The following is a 12,009-nucleotide window of genomic DNA, read 5'->3' as shown; positions in this document are numbered from 1 at the left end:
CATAATGTGGTGGTGCACCATCTTGCTGGAAAAACTCAGGGGAACGTGCCAGCTTCAGTGCATAAAGAGGGAAACGCATCATCATGTAGCAATTTCAAATATCCAGTGGCCTTGAGGTTTCCATTGATGAAGAATGGACCCACTATCGCTGTACCCCATATACCACACCAAACCATCACTTTTGTTGTTCCAACAGTCTTGGAGGGATCCATCCAATGTGGGTTAGTGTCAGGCCAATAGCGGTGGTTTTGTTTGTGAACTTCACCATTCACATAAAAGTTTGCCTCATCACTGAACAAAATCTTCTGCGTGAACTGAGGGTCCTGTTCCAATTTTTGTTTTGCCCATTCTGCAAATTCTGTGCTCCGATCTGGGTCATCCTCGTTGAGATGCTGCAGTAGCTGGAGTTTGTAAGGGTGCCATTTGTGAGTAGCTAATATCCACCGAAGGGATGTTCGACTAATGCCACTCTCCAGTGACATGCGGCGAGTGCTACGCTGTGGGCTCTTGCTGAATGAAGCTAGGACAGCCACTGATGTTTCTTCATTAGTGACAGTTTTCTTGCGTCCACATTTTGGCAAATCCAACACTGAACCGGTTTCACCAAACTGTAGCATGGGAGATGGGTGGTCTCGTAGGGTGTCTTGCATTGAAATCTGCTGCAATGACCCGGTTACTGTGTTCACCAGATATCAACACATCTTCGATCCGCTCCTCATGTGTTAACCTCTTCGACATGTCAATGGCTGTGAACAAAGAGAAACTTGTAAATAACTCATGAAAGAATAAAGTTACGTTGAAACCAAGCACACCATTATTTATATTGTGACATTACCAATAAGTTTGATGTGTCACATGGCCTTCTTCCTATTGAAAAAACAAAAGTTGTATCCAAGATGGCCGACTTCTAAATGGCCACCATGGTCACCACCCATCTTGAGGAGTTTGCCCCCTCACATATACTAATGTGCCACAAACAGGACTTTAATATCACCAACCATTCCCATTTTATTACGGTGTATCCATATAAATGCCCCACCCTGTATATGTACATAGTGACCTCCCACCTCTGCAGATCACCTTGTTAATAGGCTCTGTTTGCAGACTGTGGGTTTAATGCTTAGCTAAAGATGCAAATTCCTGAATGAGCTAGCATAGGTTGGCTGCTTTCCCTAACTGCTGTAAGGTTGATCCAGTGGTGCCATCCTGATTGGGTAAGAAAACAGCAAGATGTTAATGGCTTCTAAGTTATAACTATGTGCACAAACACCTGTACACATGCATGCCGAGGCCTGTCTTCCAGTGTATACAACATCAGTTTGGGTCACCAGCTGAGTTTTTTGCTTCATCCAGAAAGCCTGTTTCCCTCCACTGAACTGTGAAGTGTAGCAATAGCGGCTGAGCTATGATACATGGGCTTTCCTACGCTCACCTTGTGGTCTCCTTTTCTCCTCTGTGTCGTTACAGGAGCTCCCACATTATCGCAGCAGGAAATGAAAAATGCTTTGTCAAACATGGCTGCGAAGAATGCAGACTAAAGGAGCTGTTTTCCAGCCACCCAAATCAAACTCCTTTCTGTGCGAGTGTGTTCTGCGGCACTGCATGCTTTCAGTGTCCTCATGTTTTGTGGAAGTGTTGCTTTTTGGTTGTTTGCCACCCTTTCTATTGCACATGTTTTCCTGTGGGACTGTGGAGTTTCGTTTTCCATGGGTTTTTGTTCCGCTGCCCTGATTTTAGAGCAAGAGGGCTTTTGGGACCGAGGCTGCAGAAGCAAAAATCAATAGCTGTGTGAGCAACATCATTTTACTACCAACAAGTGCATTCATCAAGGAAAGAGCAGCACTGTGAGTAAATCTCCTGGTATATTTCTCTTCAAAGCTGCAAATGTGTTTGTTATGAGCGTGACTTGTGAAAAGCCAGAAGAGAAGAAGCTGAAGTCTCTGTTATTACCTTTATAGAGCCCTGAGGAATCACACTTACCTTTCAGTGGGGATAGATGTGCTTATACCTATCATATATGCCCTAGTTTTGCGAGGACAGAATTTAATGAGTACTGAACGCTCTCTGGGGATATAGGTTGCTGTAAATGTGGGAGCAGGCCTAATCTATAACACAGACCAAGCATATTTTAGAAAGAATAGCTTAGTAACTAAAGTCATATTTAAAAAAAAATAGACCAGCGTATAACATTGATTTTCTTATCACCTGCTACTTTTTAATTACCATTTTACCTTGTAAAAAAATGGTTCAAATCTGAGATATTCTATTTGTGATTTATGTGGGATAATGATTATTATTTTGGAACTCTTGAGGTGGTCGCTGTTGTAACAGCAGTCTGGCGAGGCGGGAGCGGCTAGCAGGTCCAGCAGGCATGTGGTGTGGAGGTTAGCTGAAAATACCCGTAGCCAGTCGGTTAAATCCAATAACAGACCTTTATTTGGTGTCAGCAACATTACACCTCATAAGCCAGGTCTCCACGGCTGTACTCATCCGTGCATACATGCGCGGAGGTTGGTATCGCCGGCGCCAGCTGGTCACAATAGTATGGTTTCTTTTGAGAGAAAAGAACATGAGCAGCATAGAATGGCTGCCGCTAACAACACACACCCACTAGGAGACTCCCACAACTACTACAATAGTAGGGCAACCCCCCCTAGTGGTGCTATAACCCAAAAGGGTTGTTACATCACCCCCCCGGCAATTAGAAGGCTGTCCTCAGCCGGACCCAGGCAACCCTCCTCCCGCTACCCCCTTTCACTATACATAGCTACTTAAGGTAGTAAGCAGGCTGTGGAGGAATTGTTATACAGCATTGGTACAGTCAATACAATCAATAAACAAAATTAGTGCTCGCCGGCAATTAGAAGGCTGTCCTCAGCCGGACCTCAGGTGACCCTCCTCCCGCTACCCCTTTTCACTCTACAAAGCTACTTTAGGTAGTAAGCAGGCTATGGAGGAAGTGTTATACACCCTGGCCTTACAGCATTGATACAGACAATACAATCAATAAACAAAATTAGTCTTTGAAGCAATTAGAAGGCTGTCCTCAGCCAGACCCCAGGTGACCCTCCTCCCGCTACCCCCTTTCACTCTACAAAGCTACTTTAGGTAGTAAGCAGGCTGTGGAGGAAGTGTTATACACCCTTCCAGCCTCGGTACAGTCAATAAACAAAATGAGTGATTGAAGCAAACAATACAGAATATGCAGTGTTACTGGCCAGTCATCCTCTGGAGATGGTCCTAGACAAGGGAAAAACAGTCAAAAATACAACACATCCCATCGCTTGAATCAGTACGATAGAAAAGCAAACCAAAAGCCTCTCACGGGCCGCGATGACGAGGGTTCAGTGTAACATAACAAGTAATCATCCCTAATGAACAGAATAATTACATTACATACACCTTGCATGAAACTAACCCTCAGTCAACCTCAAGTTTGTCCGTATGATAACGGTTAGTCCACCTGGTACCCGTCCAACCAGCGGTCATTACGGGGCACCGGCGGGGTTTGTTGGGAAGATGGCCGCTCTCCCGGCTCTCCCCTAGCTCCATGATCCAAACGCTCCATCAGGCTCCTTTGTAGCTCCAGTGAATCCCGTAAGCAAATTCGTGGCTTCCCGACCTCTCCTTCCAAGTTTCCCACTTCAAGGTTGAGGTCAAGAGGCGTAGAGTGAGGGAAGATGTACTTTGTCAGGCTAGGCGCCTCAGCATCCGGGTCACAGCCATCTTCCTCACTCCCCGTCCCTGTTCGGGCGCCACTTTGTAACAGCAGTCTGGCGAGGCGGGAGCGGCTAGCAGGTCCAGCAGGCATGTGGTGTGGAGGTTAGCTGAAAATACCCGTAGCCAGTCGGTTAAATCCAATAACAGACCTTTATTTGGTGTCAGCAACATTACACCTCATAAGCCAGGTCTCCACGGCTGTACTCGTCCGTGCATACATGCGCGGAGGTTGGTATCGCCGGCGCCAGCTGGTCACAATAGTATGGTTTCTTTTGAGAGAAAAGAACATGAGCAGCATAGAATGGCTGCCGCTAACAACACACACCCACTAGGAGACTCCCACAACTACTACAATAGTAGGGCAACCCCCCCTAGTGGTGCTATAACCCAAAAGGGTTGTTACACTGTCAGATCCCACTTTTCCAACACTAACAAAACAAAAATACAGAAATATTAACTACATGTAATGCAATAAGTGGCAATTTAGTTGACTGCTCTATTGAATTTGAGACTTAAAAATTGCCCTTCAGTATAGCACCTTATCTTTTGAGAGACACTATTTGCCCAGGTCCAAAGGCAAATGTCTATGAAAAGCTCAGTAATATATAAAAAACGATCACAGTCCTATACAATATCACTAGGACTCTACTTTTTGATCACAGTACAATCTAGAAAACTGGGTCCCAGGAAACTATAACCTGGGTTTTATTGTTGTCTTCAACCCAAATACTATGGTCTGTTTTGAAGTTGCTGAGAGTTTCATGTTGGCTAATTTGTGAAAATTATCATCATCATGTGGTATGAAATTAGGACTGGAACGATTCATCGAGTAACATTTATATTATTATTAACTTAATATTTTTAAACGAGGTTTCTTTTAATCTCTAGATCTCTGTTGTAACCACTAAGCATAAGTGTTTCTCCTATATTCGTGACTAAAAATAGACTTATCTAAGAGCATGCGTGTCAATAAAAAGTATTGCGACATTAAGCTCGAGCATCCTCGAGTTTTTTAACAAAAAAGACTGACACCTCAACAGCAGCAGTGACAACATTGTCCATGTTTAATGTGGAGTCTGTCTACACACAAACTGTGAAGAACATAAAGACGGAACCGTTACTGAGACGGTGAGCTCAGATAGAGTGAAAGAAAACGTTTCTGTCATGCAAAACAGCAGCACCTGTTTCTGTGATCACAAGTAAAACCTTTAAGGCCCTTTCAAATCAGGCGCGGCATGTGCTGCGCTCACTGTTAGCTGTACTGTGTCAGTCGCAAACGAAATGGCTCTTAGCGGCGACTCTTTGAAGTGAGCGACGCAAGCCGGCTCCTTATTGGGAGGCGTGTTTTTTTTTTTCTTTCTCTCACCCTCTCTCTCGCACTTTTTTCGCTTCACTCCACACGTGAGCCATATGCTTACGCTGAGCAGAGGTGGGAGGGACGGTTGTTACACTCGCAGTAGCACAAGAACAGAGCGGGAAGGAGAGAGAGATTGAAAGAGAGCCAGGGACAACAACAAGAGACAACATCATCACATTAGAAAGGTATAGTAATCATCCACAACCAGAGGCGGAGCCAGACATTTTATACACCCGGGGCTTAGCCCTAAAGGGTGGTAAGCATGTGGGATTGGGGGGGGGGCTGTGCTTTAAGTTTTGTTCAAAAAAGAATAACTTCATATAGGAAAAAAATATATATCACATATGCAGGACATCTTAAACTAGTTTTTTTAATTAAGCAGTAAGGCAGAACAAAATCAGGGCTGTATCAAGACATGAGGACTAAACCCAATTCAACCAGACCCAGAACTGATCGGGAATTAAAACAGGACTACTTTAGGACTTAACCAAGACAGAACCAGAATCAAAACACTAAAAATCATCATAGACCTGCACTACACTTATTTTTTAATTCTACCAAAGTACACTATTTAGATTCAGAAAAGTTTATATAACTATTTAGCCTTGTTGTGCAAACAAGCCTGCATAACTTATTAACTTATTACTTCTAATAAATATAGAATTTGAAAAATAACAAACCTAAAAAGTTACACTAGGCACTAGATACATGTTCCGATGAGTTTTGGCAAACGACATTTGACTAACATGTGTGTCTCACCTGGCTCTTGTTCCATCTCTGTTCTGTCCTCATTCTCCTCTCCATCTCCCTCTCTGTTCCTCTCTCTCCCTCTTTGTGCTGACAATCAAGCCAAACACCAACATCATCAAATATACAGTTGAAACCAGATATTTACATACTCTTCAGATAAAAACACAAACACTTTTTTCAGTGTAAAACCTCAAATCAGACTAAATGTTTATTTTTTTAGATTGATAAATATGAAAAACATATTTGTTAAATTTAAGAGTAAAGAGATAAATTGTATGTATTTCTTAATTGCAAATGGCACCCAAATTGTATTCCAAATTGAGCCACACTTATGGAGGTCCACAATTCTTTTCCTGATGTTTTGGTTGATATCTCTTGATTTTCCCATGACACAGAAACATGCTCTGTGTGTTGGGGGTGCCTTATATGCATCCAGGTGTGCAACCAATTTACTCAAATGGACTCTACTAACCTATCAGAAGCTTCTTAAGCTCAGAATGGAATCGTCTGGAGTTTTCTTATTAATTAAAGACACAATAATATGTATATGTACTCCTAAATTTGATGAAAGTGATTAAAATAGACAGCTCTCTCTCTCTTTATTCTGACATTTAACTAATTAAAAAGATATTTAAATATTTAATTATCTAAAACAAAAACATTTACTCTAAATTGATGTTTAACAGTAACAGTAAAAAAATAAAGTGTATGTATGGTTTAAACTGTGAATATACTGCTGTGGATTGAAAATTCTCTTGTTTTGCATAGAAATATATTGAACAACATACAAAGCATTATATATAAAATAACATTTTACCTGAGTTTTTTCTTTGAAAGAAGCTCCTTATGTCCATTGTTGTATATCAGTACATAACTGAAACCGATTTGGAGTGCTTTGTTTAGTTGTGGAGGGTAACAACTGAAAATATGAAATAAAAACACATGTAAGCTAAGACTCACTAAAAAAACTGCATTGTTGTTCGGCTTTTCATTTCGCGATTTGTTGATTCACTCCAAGAGCAAGTATCGTAATATAGGTCAAGTGATCAGTTTGATATCAATCTTTTGCGATACACCGTCATATTTACATTATTTGTACAGTGCGGATGATTTGCTTTAGTACCTGGTCAAACTTAAGCTCTCCTCTGTCTGCCTGTCTGCACTTCTACAGGAAACTCGCAGGCAGCAGCTTCTCCCCCCTCGCTCACATAAGAGCGGTGCTCAGTCGGCTAGTGCCTGAGCTCGGATCATACCAAAATTAGGAGGAATTTACGCACAGTCGTAAATTCCCACTGTCTGCGCTATGTGCTTCGAATATTGTGTGTAGTTTTTGTTTTATACAATTGTCAATCAGGCATCTAACTATGAAAAAAAATTACACTCCAAAAGACCTCGGGCTTCTGAAAAAACAACCCGGGCTTAAGCCCAGTAAGCCACCCCCGCCAATGTCCACAACTATTTTCAGTTGCAGGTGATAAAGGATTCAGAAAGTTTATTCATGCAGTGAATCCTATGTATGCAATTCCAAGCAGGAAAACACTCCGCAAAAAATCATCCCAGGTTTATATGACAGAGAATGTGCATCTTCTTTTTGTTTTGCATATTTTAATTTATATTTTATTGTGTTGTGGTTTGCAGTGTTTTGTGTTGTTTCACTTTAAATTTGTTTAAAAGCAAAAAGCTGAAAATTTAAATAGTTAAAAGTTGAAATGTAAATAGTTGGTTTTTGTATTTTATAATTTATTTATTACATTTCATGTGGAGGGAATAAATACATGTATATTTATGGTGGCCCCTAGAGACAAAGCACGTACAAACTCCAAAACAAGTACAAACTCCGAAGCACGTACAAACTTTACATATAAACATATATAAATAAAACCACATTTTTTTTACATTAGTTATTCCTTTTGTGCATAGTTTTATATTTTTGTTGATAATAAATTAATTAAAACAACAAAACAACCTGAAGAGCCGGTTGGGAGCCGAAAGAGGCGACTCTTTTTAGTGAGGTGAGCCGACAAAGAGTCGGAATTCCCATCACTAGTCAGCTGGAGCGAAGGACCCAAAATTTGTGCTGCGCTGACCACTGAGCTCCGCTTGTACGTCATTTTTTTATTTTTTATTTTTTTGCTGCTCCTTGTTATTTCAAAACATGTATCACTCTGATTTTGTATCCTCTAATAGTGTTTGTGTTTTATTATGTTCAGATGTTTAATAAAAAATGTAACTAAAATTGTAACTACAATTTTAGTTACATTTACATTTACACTAGTGTGTCGTTTCCACAACACTTCTTTCCCACCTGAGGAGGTCCCTATACATGAATGTAAACTTGTGTCAAAAAGTTAACAGAACTCGAAAACGTACAGAAAGTTTTCCTTCATCGTGTTGTTAGCGCAGCTGTAGGCTTAGTTTCTATTGGTCGCGTGAAGGTACGTCACAGCGCGCAGTGGTCCAAGTTCTCCTTGCTTGAGCTGCACTTTGCTCTGCGCAGCAGGAAACCGTTATTGCGTGGCACAAGAATTAAATATATAAATGGGTTTCGGAGCGCTATGCTGCATGTCCCACATCCTATGTGAAAGGGCCTTTACTGGGAAAAAACTGGCAGGACTCAGGACAAGCGCCCACATGAAGAAAAATCAGCTTTGTAGTTGCTCCCATTCACCGCCGTTTGACACATAGAGATCCCCGCCTGTTCTAATAAACTACAAAAGTCCAGCTGGTGTTCATATCCGTTAGTGCATGCAGTGAGTTAATTAATTTAAAGTACCTGCAGCAGCATAAAATATCTTAACAGTGAATTTAAAGTTCAATATCCTAAAGTACTTTTATTATTTATTTAATAATAAAAAAGTAATAAAACTAATATATTTTTGTTCCAACACTTGTTACAAGCCTTCACTGGATGTGGACACAGAGTAAACAAAGCCTATGCAGTGCTCTGAGTTTTAGATTAGAAAATATTGCAGTAATGCTCACACACAGCTTCTGTTAGGTATTCTATTTTTAAAAAGAGAACATAAAACACTTTCTGAGGAGTTACTGTGTCTATTCTAACATAACTAAGTTAGATAATCCAGGTGCTGTGTGGGAGGACTGATCTAATTAGAGGTGCTATGTAAATACTGGTGCTTGTCAGGATGCTGTTGAAAAAAGTCTCATTTTCTCCCACCTCTGGCATTCTTTAATACTGTGCACTGTATTATGAAATTGTTCAGATGTCTGGTAAAATGTATGCACAAAGTAATCACAGACAGCAAATCAGTGCATAGACAGTCTACACAGTCTGCTCACTTCAGACACAAACAGGAAGAGAAAAGGTAAAGGCAGGAAATGCTTAAACGGAGGTAAAGAGTATGATTATGAATTGTAAGCTATCATTACTGTGAAGTGTGATTATAGTAAGAACAGTAAAAAACTCTTGGTCAAAGGGGACTCTTATGTTCATATTCAGCTCCTTATTTTTATTCTTGGACTCGACTGGAGTAACTTTGCATGAATCACAGTCACAATAATTCTTTTTTATCGAATACTGGAGCTTTATTCAGGCCCTCCATTCCAGAAACAGTAAAAGTAAGATCACACTCCCTTTTAGCCATCTTTCTACTGATTAGCTTTTTCGTTAAACTCAGTATTCGGTATTAATTCCAGTGTCTAAACCTAGCCAAATATTTTTATAAGCTAAACACAATGAAGCAGTTTTTACTGCCTAACCAAGTAGATTCTAGTTAGTAGTATCTGCACATTAAAAACATAGTCTTTAGTTCCAAAGTCTAATCAAGTTTTTTTTTTTTTTAATGTACTTATCCTAACGGAGTAGTTTTTAGTACTTGGACATAATCAAGTAACTTTTACTACTTAAATATAGCTAATTATTATTTAGTGCTTGCATGCAGCGCGGTCGTGGAATGATCAGCTGCAGAGATTGGCCGGGGCCTTTCTGTGTGGAGTTTGCATGTTCTCCCCGTGTTTGGGTTCTCTCCGGCTTCATCCATCAGTCCAAAGACATGTAGTTAGTGGGGTTAGGTTCATTGGTTGTTTGTTCATTGAGTGTGAATGGTTGCCTGTCTCTATGCGTTAGCCCTGCCACGACCTGTCCGGGGTGTACCCTGCCTCTCGCCCTATGGTAGCTGGGATAGGCTCCAGTCCCCCTGCGACCCTGACAAGGATAAGTGGAAGAAAATGGATGGATTGTTTAGTGCCTACACTTATCCAAGTAGATTTTTGTACCTACACCCACCAACATAGTTTTTAGAACCTAGACCTGACCAAGAACGTTTTAGCACATGTGAAAGAGAAAAAAGAAATAAGTGGAAAGGAAACACAATCAAGTGCAACACATAAAAGTCCAAATGGAAGATGAATCAGAGTTTCTAAGGGTGACCCCTCCACCATCTCAAACGGAGACTCTTTAAATCTAAAACATTATCTTTTAGTGACTATGTAGTGACAAAGCAGCAACACCAAAAGACACCTTGTGCATAATTGTACAATGCATCTGACAAAACAACACCTTGTGCACCCCACAGTGTGGTGGCTTGACATAATCCGTTTCAACCAAAGAATTAAACTTACAGCTTATTATTATAGACAGTGCATGTAAAAGTGGTGCATGTGTGTATAATGTGTGTTTTCTTTTGCAGCCTCTGTTACAACTGAACAAAATCTGCCTTTTTCTCATTCTTTTAAGAGCGTCGATCTGGTCTAAATGTAAATACATAAATTCTGCAGTGCTTCAAGAACAAAAAGTAGCAAATGTTGCTCCTGCATGTCATCTTTATAATGCTCAGTGACATTATAGCAGCCGCGCAGAGCGTCAAGGGCAGCCATAATAAATGTTGGTGTTTTAGCACTGCTGCTCTGTGGGTGTCTCGGCAGTGAATAATGATAAGGCTTTGTGTTGTGTGGACCTTGTGTCTGATCCAGCCACTGTATGGCTGACCTTCAGATGGGACCAAGCTCCTCTGATTCATATAAGCAACCACTGTGGTCTAAAGAGCAATATAGAGCTGTCCCGAAAAGGACACTTTGAGAGTCCATTTGTAATATGAGCTGACACACTGTACATCGTAAAAGCCAGAGCAAGCCAACACAAAGACAGAAAGGATGAGCATACCTTTCATAAATTATAGCTGTGCTAAAAAATAAACCCTGAGTCAAATAGCTGTGCAGCGTTATAAATGGTCACTAACAGAACCTGAACTGGCATCAGTTAAATAATGATTAATTTAATAATATTAATTATCTAGCTCTGAATAAGATGTAACTCTGAAAAAGACTAGTAACAGATGTATAAGGTTGTGTCCTGTGAATTCATTCCCTACAATGACACTATCAACAGGACTTCTATCGTAATTAATAATTTCATCATTTTCAATAGTTTAGAGAAGATGATTTAAGATTTTTTAGGTAAGATGATTTAAGACAGATAGATAGTTTTTCTATTTTCACTGAGTTTTATTCAACTTCTTTGTTTTTTTGCAGCATTGTTCTTTTTGCTGGTGTTTTCTTAGGTTGCAGTGTACTTGACATCTAAGATCCACCATAAGATACTGACACGATGTTCTGCACAAGAGTTGAAAGAGGTTCTTGTCAGTGTACTTGGTATAATGTTTTCTTGCTCACCAAGCAGGTTCTAGAAGCAAGTATTGGAGTGATTTATTATCATAAAACTATGGTCACAACTATAATGATCAAGTAGTAACATCTTGGCCTGAAGAAAAACAGAAAAACTGCAGTTACTCTAATGACCACAGAAGGCTGCCGTGAGTCAACATAGACTCCCAAGTTAAAATGGTGAGCTTTACTGGATTAAAGGATAGTTTACCACTTGGTACAATAAGTCATCTATGTAGAATCTATTAAACCTAAAGTTAAAGGCATGACAGATGTTCCAACACTAGCAACACTCTTTTCTTTGTATAAATGGCTCAATAATTATGTACCTTAAAATATATAGTATACCTTAATCAGTACCAATAATGAAACCTTTGGGAGTCATTTTATGTAGATTGTGAAAAAGGTGTATCTAAGAGTGGAGGGTATGATAAAGACAAAGGACAAAGGACTTCCTTGTTGATGGATGTATGTTGAGTGTTGGGGGAGAATTCATTTTGGAATGGTTTTGACATTAATGTGTATGAAAGTTGAAGGTTCATGCTCTATAAATCAGGGCTGAT

This window comes from Oreochromis aureus, linkage group 15 (genome assembly GCF_013358895.1).
Source record: "Oreochromis aureus strain Israel breed Guangdong linkage group 15, ZZ_aureus, whole genome shotgun sequence".
Taxonomy (NCBI): Eukaryota; Metazoa; Chordata; class Actinopteri; order Cichliformes; family Cichlidae; genus Oreochromis; species Oreochromis aureus.
The sequence above is the reverse complement of the archived record's forward strand: the minus strand, read 5'-3'. Positions refer to the sequence as shown.